At 24.8% G+C, this 14,974-nt stretch overlaps 2 non-coding genes across 2 annotated transcripts; one reads left to right on the top strand and one right to left on the bottom strand.

The window, feature by feature from the left end:
* The first annotated feature begins 9,548 nt into the window (after positions 1-9,548).
* On the top strand, positions 9,549-9,621 carry Trnam-cau (transfer RNA methionine (anticodon CAU)). The gene has a single exon. It is a non-coding gene; the product is annotated as a tRNA-Met (tRNA).
* Positions 9,622-12,830: 3,209 nt separating this feature from the next.
* Trnam-cau (transfer RNA methionine (anticodon CAU)) lies at positions 12,831-12,903 on the bottom strand. The gene has a single exon. It is a non-coding gene; the product is annotated as a tRNA-Met (tRNA).
* Positions 12,904-14,974: the final 2,071 nt, after the last annotated feature.

The following is a 14,974-nucleotide window of genomic DNA, read 5'->3' as shown; positions in this document are numbered from 1 at the left end:
AATAGTTTCTTATAAACTTAATTAAATTTAGCTAATTTAGGCTTTAACTTCAGAATCTTATTTTTCATTACTATCTTAATTATAACAAAATAAAAAAGGCAGAGAAATGGTCTTTTAATATGTGATCCTAACAAAATATTTACCATATAATTTTTCTTTATCTTTAAATAATAATTAAAATATAATGTAAAAACAAATTGATATAATTTTTTTTTAATAGAACATAGAAATTCTATAACTTCTACAAAATACAACTCAAAGAATTGCTTAATAAATTCTGATTACAAAAATATATTTTCAATAATTATATACTAAATTTAAAAACCTTGTAAAACCAAACAGTCCACAAATTCTAAAAAAGTTTTGAAAAACAAAGGCATGTTTGTGTTATTGAAGGGTAAACTTAGTTTTTTTTTTTTACTAAAATTGCTTACAATATAACATTAATACATACTTTTAATAGGAACTTTTAAAGTTTTAAACTATTTTAAGTTACAAATTTGTAAAACTTTAAAACAAGCAAATAACCTTCTTTGTCTTTTAGCCGTTTAATTGCAACTATTTCTTTTGTTTCCTACAAAAAAAAAAGTTATACCTAAAAATAAGATTTTTAGCAAAAACTTTTTCTCTAAATAATAAAAAATACAGTTTCTATTGGTAAATCAATTTTTTTTTTTAGTTTTCTTTATATCTGTAAAGATCATACTATTTATTCAATTTTTCATTTTATTTTATAAGTGAATATTTTCAAACTATAAAGTAATACTTTATTAGGGAAATAGTTCAACTTTTATTTAAACAAATTTGTTTTACATTTCTTAAAAACTAACTTTGTTTCTGCATTTCAACACAACTCCATATGCACCTACAAAAAATTAAAACAATATATTTAATTATCACTAAACAAAGTATACTAATAAATTTAATAACACGTTAGTTTTTTAAAAATCAACTGTAGTATCATGTAAAATAGAATTTGAACTGTTTAACTATATTTTATCTCAATTTGTTTGAACTTTTTTTTTCAAAAATTAGTTTCAATAACTTATTTAAAACTTAAAAAAAAAAATTTGCGTATATGTAATAAAAAAATATTTTAATTTCAATTTCTTAAAACAAACCAAAAAAATTGTACAAAATTTGAAATAAATTACTAATCTACAAAATAACTTATGATTTTATTTCTATTAACTAACTGATAGGTTAATTGAATATCTTAAATTTATAAAACCTAAAAACTTTAGCATGATATTAAAAATAAAGTCCTTTAACATTAAACAAGTAAAACATGTAGAACAAAAATGCTCCAAAAATTAATATAAGCGAAAATGGTAATAGTTTTTAATTAAAATTAAAAAGTTTTTTATATCCTATAATCATTAAGGTTTTTAATCAATAAAAACTTTTGAACTAAAAAACTAAAAATACAAACCAAAACAAACCTTCTCCAATAACTCCTAGATTTTCATATTTGTTCATTTTTCTTTCTTTTTTTTCTTTTTTGTGGCAACAATGCTTTTTTTATTTAAACCTGAAAAAATATACAATTTAATACATGAAAATAGCTTTTACAAGTTGTACTTTTATCAAAGCTCTTGTAGAACATTTTGGATTCAATTTAAAAAAAAATAATGAAACTTTTTTCAAGTTATCACTATAATATGGAATACTTGAGTTTAAGAACCTTATTGTGTTAGTTACTGCGCATAAGGATATGAAAATTTGAATACATTATTTTGAAAGTCAAAGTGTAATATCATTTTAATTTGAAATCAATCCACTTTAGTAACTATAATTTCATAATAAAACCTTACTATTAGCAAGGTTGTACATATAGGTATGAAAGTTTGTATATTTTAAAGGCTTTTATGTTAATGTTATATAGTTTAAGTTTCAAATTAATCCAATAAAATATATAAAAGTTTTAATATATCAAATTTGTCATTTTTATGTTATGATGTGATTGTTACAGAATGGTCGTTTAAAGTATGTATACAAGTTTGTATACCTATATGTTTAATGGGGACAGGTCAAATATGCACAAAGACACTTTTTTTGAACAAGTGAGAATTTTGTAGGAGATTTAGAAAACATAAACAAATAAAAATAAAATAAAAAGTAATTAAAAATAAATATCAACTAAGGGTAAGGATAAGAGGTAACAAGGATAAAAAAAATAAATATAATAAAACAAAAATATAATAAGTAGAAAAAAACAGGTCAAGGGCAAAAGTTAGGGGCTACAAGGATAATTGAAAAATGAATCAAAAAAAATCAACGAAGTGTAAGGGTAGGGGAAACAGTGATAGTCAAAAATAGAGAAAAATATTAATTCAATAATAAAAAAGTACTGTTAAAAAAAAGTTACAAACCAAGGGTAAGGGTTAGAGGTAAGTGTGATTATAAATTTAAAATAAACAAATAAATAATTAAAAAATTACCACCAATGCAAAAGTGTCTTTGTGCAAAACTTCATCAAAAGTGACCCTCTGTTCATTTTTGACACCTACCCATGTACAGTACAGTAATTTTCTACAAATAAGATTATGGTTTTCAACCAGAACTGTCCTCTGATAAGAAGTCTACTTAACATGCTTGCTTTTTATATAAATAAAATAGCAACTATGCATGGTAAAGTAAACTTTTTAACTTATTTTTGGTAAAACTACAATTATAAAAAGAAACAGATGTTAATACTTGCTCAGAAGCAGAAGTTTAAAACTTGTGTTGTTTGAACTACTAGAAAAGAGGTTGTAGTGTTATATTTACTCTTCATAACCAACCTGAAATATCAAGTATAAACTTAAAATATTCTTTTGATAGCCAACTTTGATTTACCTTTGATAAATTTAATCTTAACTAAAACAAAAACAGTTTGCTAACCTCTGTAATAGAAACATTGTTAAACATTTCTAATATTTTTATAAAGTATAATATTTTGATTATATGTTTTGTATTTTTATGTACTTTTTGAGTAGTACTTTAGAAGTTCATTTCGTTTTAGTATTTTTAATTAATGCTTTAAAATGATAAAATATTTAATGATGTCAAAACATGAACTATAAACTTTTTTGTCATAATACTAATGTAAAACTGTATGCAACTTTTTTAAAGGACTTCTTTTTTCTCAATGCAAACAATACTATACCAATTTTTTATTACAAAACTTTTTTATTCATATATTTTTTAATTAACTTTGCATTTTAACAAAGATTACAAATTTTACTTTTATACTTTAAAGATTAATATTATTGTTTAGAGAAAAACAAAATATAAATAAGCATTCAAAATTACTTGGTCCAAGGAACAAGGAACAATAACCATTTAATTATCAAATTCATACACCACAAATACAGTTTAATGTCTTTTCCAAGAACAATTTTGTTTAAACTTAATGTGCAGCCTTTTTTTTAATTAACACTAATTAAAATTAAACAAAGTTGCACTTGCACAAAACATATTATTATTAAAATTAAAAAAAAACGATAATAAGTAAATCAAAGACTTTAAATTTGACATATTTTGATTAGAAGAAATTAAACTATAATATAAAAACAATCACAATTTTGATTTTCAAATCTGAAGTCTGCAATTCTTACTTTTGCAGAATTTAAGCTTTAATAACAACCAAAGATAAAATGACTTTTTGAAAAGTTTAACTTTTGTATTCATAATAAAACTCACTAAAACTATAATTGGTTATTCTACTTTTCTTACTTACAACAATATTTTGTGTATACTAATTTTAAAATAACAACTACGAAGGTTGTAATTTATGTAAGTTTGCTTTTTTCAATTATAAATAGTGTAAAAGTTTAACATTTAATTCTACAAATAAACTTTTTGCAAATCTTAGGTGTTATTTTATTTTGTTGTTAAAAAATTAAAAATAAAGTATTTTTTGCTCTTTCAACAAAATATAGAGTAAGTAAGACATTTAAATTATGTTTCTTTTTATTTATATTATTTCACTGTCATAAAAACTAATGTCTGTTTTGAATAGAATTAGTAAAATATACAAAACTTTATTAGTAAAACAAGCGTGTCTCAAAACAAATAAATACTTACTAAAAATTTTAAACTAAGTTTATATAACTAAAACAGATTTCATAAAAATTTTTGTCACGCTTAATTTAAGTATGTACATTTTTAATACATTTAAGTAAAACGTTAATTATTAAAAATCATAGCTGTTTAGATAAGCAGTTTAAATACAAACAACATTCAATCCCTCAATGGTATCAAACAAGAGTTACTCTAAAGCATTTTTAAAGGTCTAGACATTTTTGTTTTCGTAAATTGTTATAAAAATTTAGACTGACGTTTGTAAAACATAAAAAACAAATTTGTTGTGCACGAATAAGTAAAATTTTAAAAGGTGGCCTAATGACCTAAGTGTATAAAAAGACCTATCCCTATTGGTCATCGAGTGACAAACCACACGCTTACACTAGCTACCTTGAGCTAAAAAAAACAATTTCAATACTTAAAAGGTTAAATTTAAAAGAAAAAAACTAGTAAAGGTTTGACAAAAAACTAAAATCATTAAGTTGTATAGTAATAAACTTCACTGAAAAAAGTATTTAAATGGTAACAAACTTTTTTTAAATATAATTGTACTCAAACCTATTTTAGTTATTAAACAAATCCACAAATAAATTTAACTATTTAACTATTAAATTAAAGTTTAAAAATTTTTTTATTTGAAAATTATACTTATAAGTTGTTTAAACTTTTATTTAAAATTTATAGATTATACTATTAATTAAGTTAGTTTTAAAGTAACAATTAATTTAATGAAATCATTAATATATTTAGTAAGTTTGTTGTCATAATTTAACCACAGCATCAATCTAGCTATTGTAAATGCTTTGAATTCTTAAACGTAACTCGTCTTGTGCTTTTTCTTAACAAAGTAAAAGCAAAACTATAAAAGTTTAAATCTATATTTATAACATTAATCAAGTTTGATAAAAAGTATTTTGTGTGTATATATTTTTTAATGAACTTATATCAGTTTTCTGTACATACTTTTTTACCTAAACTGTAAGTATGACAAAGCTTAAGATAAGTTTAACTTAAACTTTACTAAAACATTTTTATAAAGGTCAGCAGAAGAGCTGTTTCGTCATTTTAACGGGAGCCGATCATTTCTAACCCGCGATTATTTCTAACCCGTTAACTTCTAACCCGATCACTTCTAGTACAATAACTTCTAACCCGATCATTTTAACCCGATCATTTTAACCCGATCATTTTTAACCTGATCGCTTCTAACCCAATTATTTCTAACTCAATCGTTTCTAACCATGTCATTTCTAACCCGATAACTTCTAACTCGATCAGATCTAACCCGATCATTTATTACCTGATCATTCAATCAGTATTTTTTTTTTAATTTTTAGATTTCTTTAATCAGAATTTATTTTTCAATCAAACTAAACTTAAACTTTACAAAAATATTTTTTATTGAAGTTAAAGATTTTGTTTTGAACAAAACTTAGTGTTTATTTAGTTTTACTTAGAATATACTTTTGATAGTAGTTTAATTTCAATATATTTTCCTTTTTATAACTTTTTTATATCAATCTGCTTAAATCGATTTTTTTGGTTATAAAAGATTTACACCACGACAATCATTTAAAAAAAAGGATAAGTTTGGGTTTTCTTGCTTAGTAATTTTTATCTTAATCTAAATTAACTGACAAAAAAAATATCAGTGTTTAAGATAAAAAGGTAGAACTATATATATTTAATGCTACGAAAACTATGAACCACAAAAGGGTCTGTAAATATTTTTTTAGTTTCCGTAATGTTAAAAAAAAGTTACGTTTAGAATTTTTTCAATTTTTAACAAAAAATCGTTATTCGTCAGTGATATTCGGTCTTCTTAGTTTTTTGACTAAGTAAGAAGACCCTAAATAAAAACAGAAACTGATAAAAACTAAACTTGCCAACATCCCAATAAACATAAAGTTTATTTAAAAACTATAATACTGACTTTTAAAACTATTTCACTGAAAAATATTCCAAGGAAAACTAGTAAAAATATATATGTATTTTTTGACGACGGTTGCTTTAATTTAATTTAACTTTAACTTTTTTATATAGCTGTATTACAAAATTATTTTTCAAGTAAGTTAGAAAATACATCTTATTATCATAAAAGGATAAAGCAGCAAAATATAAGTAAAATATTTTTAAAGTAAATACAATTATAAAAAATCAATTTCAAAACTTTTGGCTTAATTTGTTTTCACAAACCTTTTTGTTTTAGTTTGTATTTTTCAAAACTTTGATAAGTTTCTTGAAGTGCTTATCATGCCTTGCAAAAATCTTTGAAGTAACTGAGCATAAGTATGTTTGTTATTACTTAATTTTATAAAAACATTACCTTTGTTATTGTTACCCGGACTAGGAGCCTCACTGATTTCCTTCGAAATTGCCTCGGTCTCAGGCTCGACAATCTCATCAGATTCCAGGTTAGCAGTAGTCTCGGAACAACTCATTTCGGTGCGCGAACGTGTGCGTGGTACTTTCAAGACTAATGCCTTTTTTAGGGGTTTTAAGGACATAATTATATAATTTATATAATTAAATATAATGAAACTAAGTAATGTTGTTTTATTATGTACAAATAAACGCAATGACAGCTCGCAATAAGTCTAAACACCTAAAGTTAACAATTAGAAGGAAAACGTGCTCTGGATTCCCTCCTTGACGTGTTACTGGTCTCCGGTCGCTCAGTTTTTGGCACTCGACGTTGGTCCGTCTCGTTTACAGAATCTTGATGAGCGTTGCTTGGTCTTCTTCCGTTTCCTTTCTGTGATCGGAGCGTGGCGATAAAATACGATATTAAATAGTCACGATGATATAAATATGTATAAATATTACAATACAAGTACAATAGTAAGTAGATACGATAATATAAATATGTATAAATATTACAATACAAGTACAATAGTGAGTAGATACGATAATATAAATATGTATAAATATTACAATACAAGTACAATAGTGAGTAGATACGATAATAAAAATATGTATAAATATTACAATGCAAGTACAATAGTGAGTAGATACGATGATATAAATATGTATAAATATTACAATACAAGTACAATAGTGAGTAGATACGATAATATAAATATGTATAAATATTACAATGCAAGTACAATAGTGAGTAGATACGATAATATAAATATGTATAAATATAACAATGCAAGTACAATAGTTAGTAGATACGATAATAAAAATATGTATAAATATTACAATGCAAGTACAATAGTGAGTAGATACGAATAATATAAATATGTATAAATATTACAATACAAGTACAATAGTGAGTAGATACGATAATATAAATATGTATAAATATTACAATGCAAGTACAATAGTGAGTAGATACGATAATATAAATATGTATAAATATTACAATGCAAGTACAATAGTTAGTAGATACGATAATAAAAATATGTATAAATATTACAATACAAGTACAATAGTGAGTAGATACGAATAATATAAATATGTATAAATATTACGATAGAACTAATGTGAAGTACGAAAAAAACTTTTTCGTAGAAGTGTAGCTAAGGTTGACGTCACAGTCTGTGTGGGTTTACTTGATAAGATGAATGTTCAAGTTTGTTTCCCTGAACGCTGTGACTCAATCGTGGATTCAGCATAGAGTTATTTGATGAAAGAGTACTTGCAGTACTTAGATTCTCGATGCCACAGAATGCATGGGCTTCTTCGATTAGGTGGTTGTTGAAATCTTCTTGCTTGAAGATTGGCGATGTTATCTTCGACCAAAGATGGCGGCGGCTGTAATTTATTTTGCGGACCAGAATATCGCTTCGTGCTTGTTTCGAGGTGAAATGCCCGCTTCACGCTCTGATCGGGCGTATTTATAGATTCCCGATTCTTTTTCTAGAATTTCCATAAATCACGCGATCTCTCATTTGATTCTCTCATTTTCCTGGACTTTAACCTATAGATCACTTAATCTCTCATTTGATTCTCTCATTTTCCCTTAGCCACACCCATAGACAAGCTATTTCCAGTTCAATCAAGAAATCAAAGACAAAAATCATTTTAACTAGCACTTATTTTGTTTGTGAAAAATAGTTTTTTTTGGGAATTAGTTTTACTATATTTATTTGTTGTTTTTTCTAAAGAAAAATATAATATCCAAGTGAAAAACATTAATATCTTTAAATTATCAAAATTCGGACACAAGGCAAAATAAGATTTTGCATAAGTGTCCAACATTATAATTAGTATACCAACATTATTTTTTAGACTTGCAAAAAGTCACTTTTTATGACATTGAAAACACCTTCAGAATATATGCTGAACGAAACTTTGAAATTTAATGAAGGATGGAATCAGTTAACTTATCTACGGATAAAACATTTATTGCAGCTACTTTCATTTAAATTTAATTTAAGATAACTATTTCATAACTATTGTTTACTTGTTTGAAATGTTAAATTTGTGTTTTTTTTTTGGTCCTAATCTCAGATACTTATAACTTGAGTGATACAAAGTATTAAATAATCAGTTAAGAATAAATGCTGACTTTGTTGCCAAAAGAAAAATATGCTTTTAGAACTAAAACACATTATTTACTTTTTCACAATAACTTTTTATTTCAAATCAAATAACAGGCTACGATAAAAATTTAAGTTAATTTAAAAATGATTATAATCAGTTGTTTATCTAAATAGAGGAATCACTTTCCTAATAATAATATAAACTTATAATAGAAACTATTCACCAGGAATGAAATATTTAAGATGCGAAGTAAAAGAGTATCCAAACTTTTCTTTATAATTTGCATTTGACAAAACTATGAATCGTGTAATTAAAACTTTAATAATATTACTCAGTTGATTTTAAACAGCCAATAATTAAGTTTATAATTGCTTTGAAAAAGACGTTAAAAGTTATCCAAGTGGTGTAACGATTCGATAACCGAAAGGTTCTTTCTTCACCGGGTCCAAGGACCAAATATTTTGAGCATTTTTTTTTTCGTTCAATAAACTAATACAGCTTATAAACTAATATAAAACGAGCATAAAGTTATATAAGTTATTTTTAAAGTATAAAAAGTTAACTTTAAACCTACATTAAGTTAATAAAAAAATACATCATGTTTTGAATTTGTAAAAGTTTAAGAATTTAATTTTTTTGTACAAATGACTTTAGTTTAAATAGTTTTAGTTGTGTTATGTTCCTGTATTTAACTATTATAACTAAAATGTATTTACGAACAGTTATAACAAAATAAGATAGAAATATATACTTTTAAAATATTTTGTTCTAGTCTTCAAAAAGTAATTATAACACCAAAATATGGGAAAAATTTCATTATTAAAGATTATGTATGTATTTTTGTAATCATTAATTACAAAATCTACTTATCAAGTACTCTAAGATATAATACAATAAAAATGTATTTTGAGTGCTAACTTACGACAAAAATTTACCGCACACTTATTGTAAATACTTTTATAAATCGTCGTAACCGTATATTAACGTGAGCCTCCTTGGCGCAGTAGGCAGCGCGTCAGTCTCATAATCTGAAGGTCGTGAGTTCGATTTTCACAGGGGGCATTTTTTTCAATTATTATTAATTTTATTAAACATTTAATTCTAAATAAATATGAAAAGCTTTCAGTGACGTAACGCACGTTGTCTTACCATTGTTAGATGTTGTTATTCGTATAAATATATAGTCAGCTAACATGACTAATCGAATACATCAGAGTGTTACAAGTTACAACATTGCTTCAAGACAATTTTAAAATGATGTTAATGTGATGAAAAGATTATTACATACTTGTGTCTAAAATGGGTGGGTGTCACTTTTGCACGCAGGGCCACTTTTGCACGAGAAGACACTTTAGCACGAGGGGACACTTTTTGCACGGCGACATTTTTACACGGCAAAACATTTGCATGGCGACATTTTTGCAAAGCGTCAATTTCGCACGGCGTTATATTTTCTCAGATATACTTATTAACTGCGAAAATTTTAAACAATCAGTCAACTTTGAACGGAGCTTCACTTTTGCACGCTTCTCATTTTTATTTTCTGAAATGAAAATTTAAATAATTTTTTCATAGTCAGCTAAAATAATATTCGCTTTTAAACGCAAGTTGTTTTAAATAGATAAAATGTGGTAGTTTTATAATGAAATTTTAATGTAAAGTTTTTATTCGAAGTTTTACGTAGAACAATATAATAACGTACAACAATTCAGTAATTTTTATTTTTTATTTTTGTTTAAATAAACTAAATGAATACTAGTTCATTTAATTTATATTTATTATCTTAATTTAAATAAACTAGATGAATACACATTTTTGATTTTAAATAAAATCTCTTTTGAACAAATTAAATGAAAATACAGTAAGCTTTCGCTTATTTACGTTCATTGTGTCCACAGAAAAAATGCGTAGAGATACGAGAGTTCGTAAAGATATGAGAGGTATCAAATATACTAACTATAATGGCTGTTTTTCGATATTGCTTCTAGTTAAAAGCAGACTGGTGACTTTTTCGCTTTTAACAATTTGTTTACTTTGTTTTTAAATATATAAACAAAAGATAAAACTATACATAAGTTTAAAAAAATGGTTTCAATTTGTATAAAATAATAATACTTGTAGAAGAATTTTTCTAACTTCAATAAAAGTAGATTTTATTTTTATCTTTATTTATATGTGACTTATTTGATACTTAACATTTATTTTCTATTCTACTTAGGAAATTCAATTTTTAATTGATCCTTTGTTTAGAATTGAAAATGGTATGGTGTCTATATTAAAATTTGTTTCTATAGCCTTTTACAATAATATGCATTTCATGCTGTAATGGATTTCTTCTTTTAAACAAAAATATATGAAATATAAGAAAAATGTTTAATAAAAATTGTTTATGTTAATACAACTTTTTTTTAATTCGACCTTTGCCCACTTGTCTTGCATTGTATTAATGATATATTAAAGGGTTTTATGAGTAGGAATAACATTTCATGCCATAAGAATTTGAGGAATTGAAATTTTTTTAACTCTTGTTGTTAACAAAGTTTCTGATATACTGAGGTATAACTAAATGTTTATCAATTCGTGAAGGAACATAAGTTTACAAAGTCTAAAGATATAAAGAGGTGAGTTAGCATTTAAAATCATGTTTTAAATAAAAAATATACAATAAACCTAATTTGTGCAATATTTAAAAAATTTAAGTTTTAATTTTTTGATTTTTTTTAGAATTCTAAAACGCTTAACTAAACGAGAGTGCGTAACGTCACGAGTGCGTAAAGATTTGAGAGGTTACTGTAATCTGAATTTTGTTAATTTTTAAACAGAAAGATAAACTTAGTTTAGTAAGGCTTTAAAACACGATTTTTAGGTATTACTTTTTACTTATATTCTCTTGATGTTAAAATTAGCATTATATAGTTGTTAAAATATATCTTAAATTTATTTTAATTTCAAACAACAGTTAAAAAAAAATATTTAGTTAGTTGATGAAGTGTAAAGGTATTTCAGACTTTACTTAATGGTTATCTATATTTTTTAATTTAGCGTGAGAATAAGAAAAGTAATAAAATAGCGCATTTTTCATGACCTAAACTTGGATTATTTCATTACTATAATGTTGCATGATTATGATAAGCCAATGAGAGAGTAACATTTGGAAGTTTGAATTTATGTTCAGCAGAAGTATCAAGTGATGCTCACACCAGCATGAAACAAGTCAATGAGAGCTTAACGTTAATGTCCTTGGAGCGTTAGGCTTTTATTTTAGTTGTTAGTCAATGCATCTAAATATTTGGTGCTGATCACATTATTGTACATCAAAGCATTAATAAAAAAAAGTTAGTGGTTAAAATTTTGCATTTTGTGCTAACCTATAAATTTTATATCAAATTATGTATTTATCTTTGTTATAATAAATAAACTATTCTCGTTATTTTTTTTTCTTTATGTGTCTTCCAGTTTAGGTGGTCTAGGTTTTGATGCCTAAGTTCATCATATGGATAATAAACTTGTAACCGTATAGTAAAATATATAAAAAGACATAGTTGTTGATTAATATATTAAAATTCAAAATAAGCTAGAACAATTTACTTACACTTAAAGTAGCTTTTTATCCTAGTTTCTAAATAAATTAACTTTTTTTTCCTTGATATTAACATTTTATAAATTATTTTATTTTATCTTTTCGTTAGTCTGTTTCTAACATTAACTGTTGTTGTTTAAAATTTTAAATCTTTCATATTTTGCCTTTAATATAGGTATATTATAAAGTTTCAGTTTCTTTTTATGTTACATACTTGGTATTAGCTAAAAAACTTTTAATCGGCCTGCATGCAAAATCGATGATCCCTGCGAAAAAGTCATCGTGCCAAAATGTCGCTGTGCAAAAATGTCTTTGTAAAAGTGTGATGTTGTGCAACATTGCTGCAGTAAAAAATTGTCACCGTGAAAAATGTCGCTAAGCAAAAGTGTCTTCTAGTGCAAAAATGACTCTGCGTTCAAAAGTGTCCCCTCGTCATAAGTGACGTATGTGCAAAAGTGACACCCACCAACACAAGTATGTAATAATCTTTTCATTAAATTAACAGTGATTTTGAAATTGTTTTAAAGCAATGTCGTAACATTCTAACGTACTCGATTAGTGATGTTAGCTGACTATATATATTTATACAAATAACAACATCTAACATTGGTAAGACAAGTTGCGTTACGTCACTGAAAGCTTTTCATGAATTTTTAGAATTAATTGTTTAATAGTAATATTAATTAAAAAATGCCCCCTGTGAGGATCGAACTCACGACCTTCAGATTATGAGACTGACGCGCTGCCTACTGCGCCAAGGAGGCTCACGTTAATGATCGGTTACGACGATTTATAAAGGTATTTAAAATAAGTGTGCGGTAAATTTTTGCCGTAAGTTAGCAGTCAAAACACATTTTTTATTGTATTAGATCTTAGAGTACTTGATAAGTGGATTTTGTAATTAATGATTGAAAAATACATACATAATTTTTTATAATGAAATTTTTTCCATATTTTGATGTTAGAACTACTTTTTGAAGACTAGAATAAATATCTAAAAGTATATATTTCTTTCTTATTTTGTTATAATTGTTAGTAAGTACAGTCTAGTTAGAATAGTTAAATACAGGAACGTAACACAACTAAAACTATTTAAACTAAAGTCATTTGTAAGAAAAAGTTTTAAGTTCTTAAACTTTAAAAAATTCAAAACATGATATATTTTTTTGTTAACTTAGTATAGGTTTAAACTTAAGTTTTTATACTTTAAAAACAATTTATATAACTCTATGCTCGTTTTATATTAGTTTATTAGCTGTATTAGTTTATTGAACGAGAAAAAAAGCTCAAAGTATGTGGTCCTTGGACCTAGTGAAGAAAGAACCTTTCGGTTATCGAGTCGTACACCACTTGGATAATTTTTAACACTTGGCTTTTTAAAATTAACTGAGTAATATTATCAAAGTTTAAATTATACGATTCATAGTTTTGTTAAATGCAAATTATAAAAAAAAATTTGGATACTCTTTTACTTCGCATCTTAAATATTTCATTCCTGATAAATAGTTTATATTATAAGTTTATATTTTTATTAGGTAAGTGATTCCTCTATTTAGATAAACAACTGATTATTATCATTTTTAAATTAACTCAAATTTTTATTGTAGTCTGTTATTTGATTTAAAATAAAAAGTTATTGTGAAAAAATAAATAATGTGTTTTAGTTCTAAAAGCATATTTTTCTTTTGACAACAAAGTCAGCATTTATTCTTAACTGATTATTTAGTACATTGTATCACTCAAGTTATAAGTATCTGGGATTAGGACAAAAAAAAAAACACAAATTTAACATTTCAAACAAGTAAACAATAGTTATCAAATAGTTATGGTAAATTAAATTTAATTGAAAGTAGCTGCAATAAATATCTTATCCGTAGATAAATTAATTGATTCCATCCTTCTTTTAATTTCAAAGTTTCATTCAGCATATATTCTGAAGGTGTTTTCAATGTCATAAAAATTGACTTTTTGCATGTCTGAAAAATAATGTTGGTATTTTTTTTGAAATAAAGTAATAACAAACATACTTATGTTTAGTTGCATCCAAGTTTTTTGTTAAGCATCATAAGCACTTCAAGAAATTCATTAAAGTTTTGATAAATACAAACTAAATTCGAAAGGTTTATAAAAAAATAAAGCCAAAAGTTTTTTAATGCATTTTTTATAATTGTATTAACTTAAAGAACTTTTTACTTATATATTTGTTTTTTATTCCTTTAATGATAATAACATGTATTTTTTAACTTATTAAAAAAAAAATGTACTACAGCTATATAATAAAAGTATAAACTTCTAGATTATATATTTTCTGCTTCTATATATGTATATACTTATAATTTATTAGAAAAATAAGATTTCAAAAATACTGGTACACGTGTTTCATAAGACTAGACGCCTTAATCTTTAGCCAGCTAAATTTAAAATAAAATGCACTTTGCTAAACATAGAAGCAAAAGTTATACAAAAAATCAAAAAAAACTATGACGTAATATTGTGCATTACAAGAATTCAGTAGAAAAATAGATCTGTATATATTTATATGTATAAGATTCTGCTAATGACTTGCTTAAGAACTGATGAAGTTTATGATGTTTAAATGTTTTAAAATTACACATTTGTTCGAAAACAATGAAGACATTATATATAAATGAAACATACTTGTGTATATTGACAAATCTTTAACCATTTTCCTTTGCAATGATGTTTTTCAAAAAATGTTTTAAATTCGTAAGGTTGACCAGTGCTTTGCTGTTCAAACTGTTTATAATTTGTTTAACTTTGTATTATAAATACTTTCACATTACGCATAATTGATTACCTTTTTAATTACGCAAT

This window comes from Thalia democratica, unplaced genomic scaffold (genome assembly GCF_965202585.1).
Source record: "Thalia democratica unplaced genomic scaffold, ktThaDemo2.hap1.1 HAP1_SCAFFOLD_269, whole genome shotgun sequence".
NCBI lineage: Eukaryota > Metazoa > Chordata > Thaliacea > Salpida > Salpidae > Thalia > Thalia democratica.
Note: the sequence above shows the minus strand (reverse complement) of the source record. Positions and strands in the feature narration are given on the sequence as shown.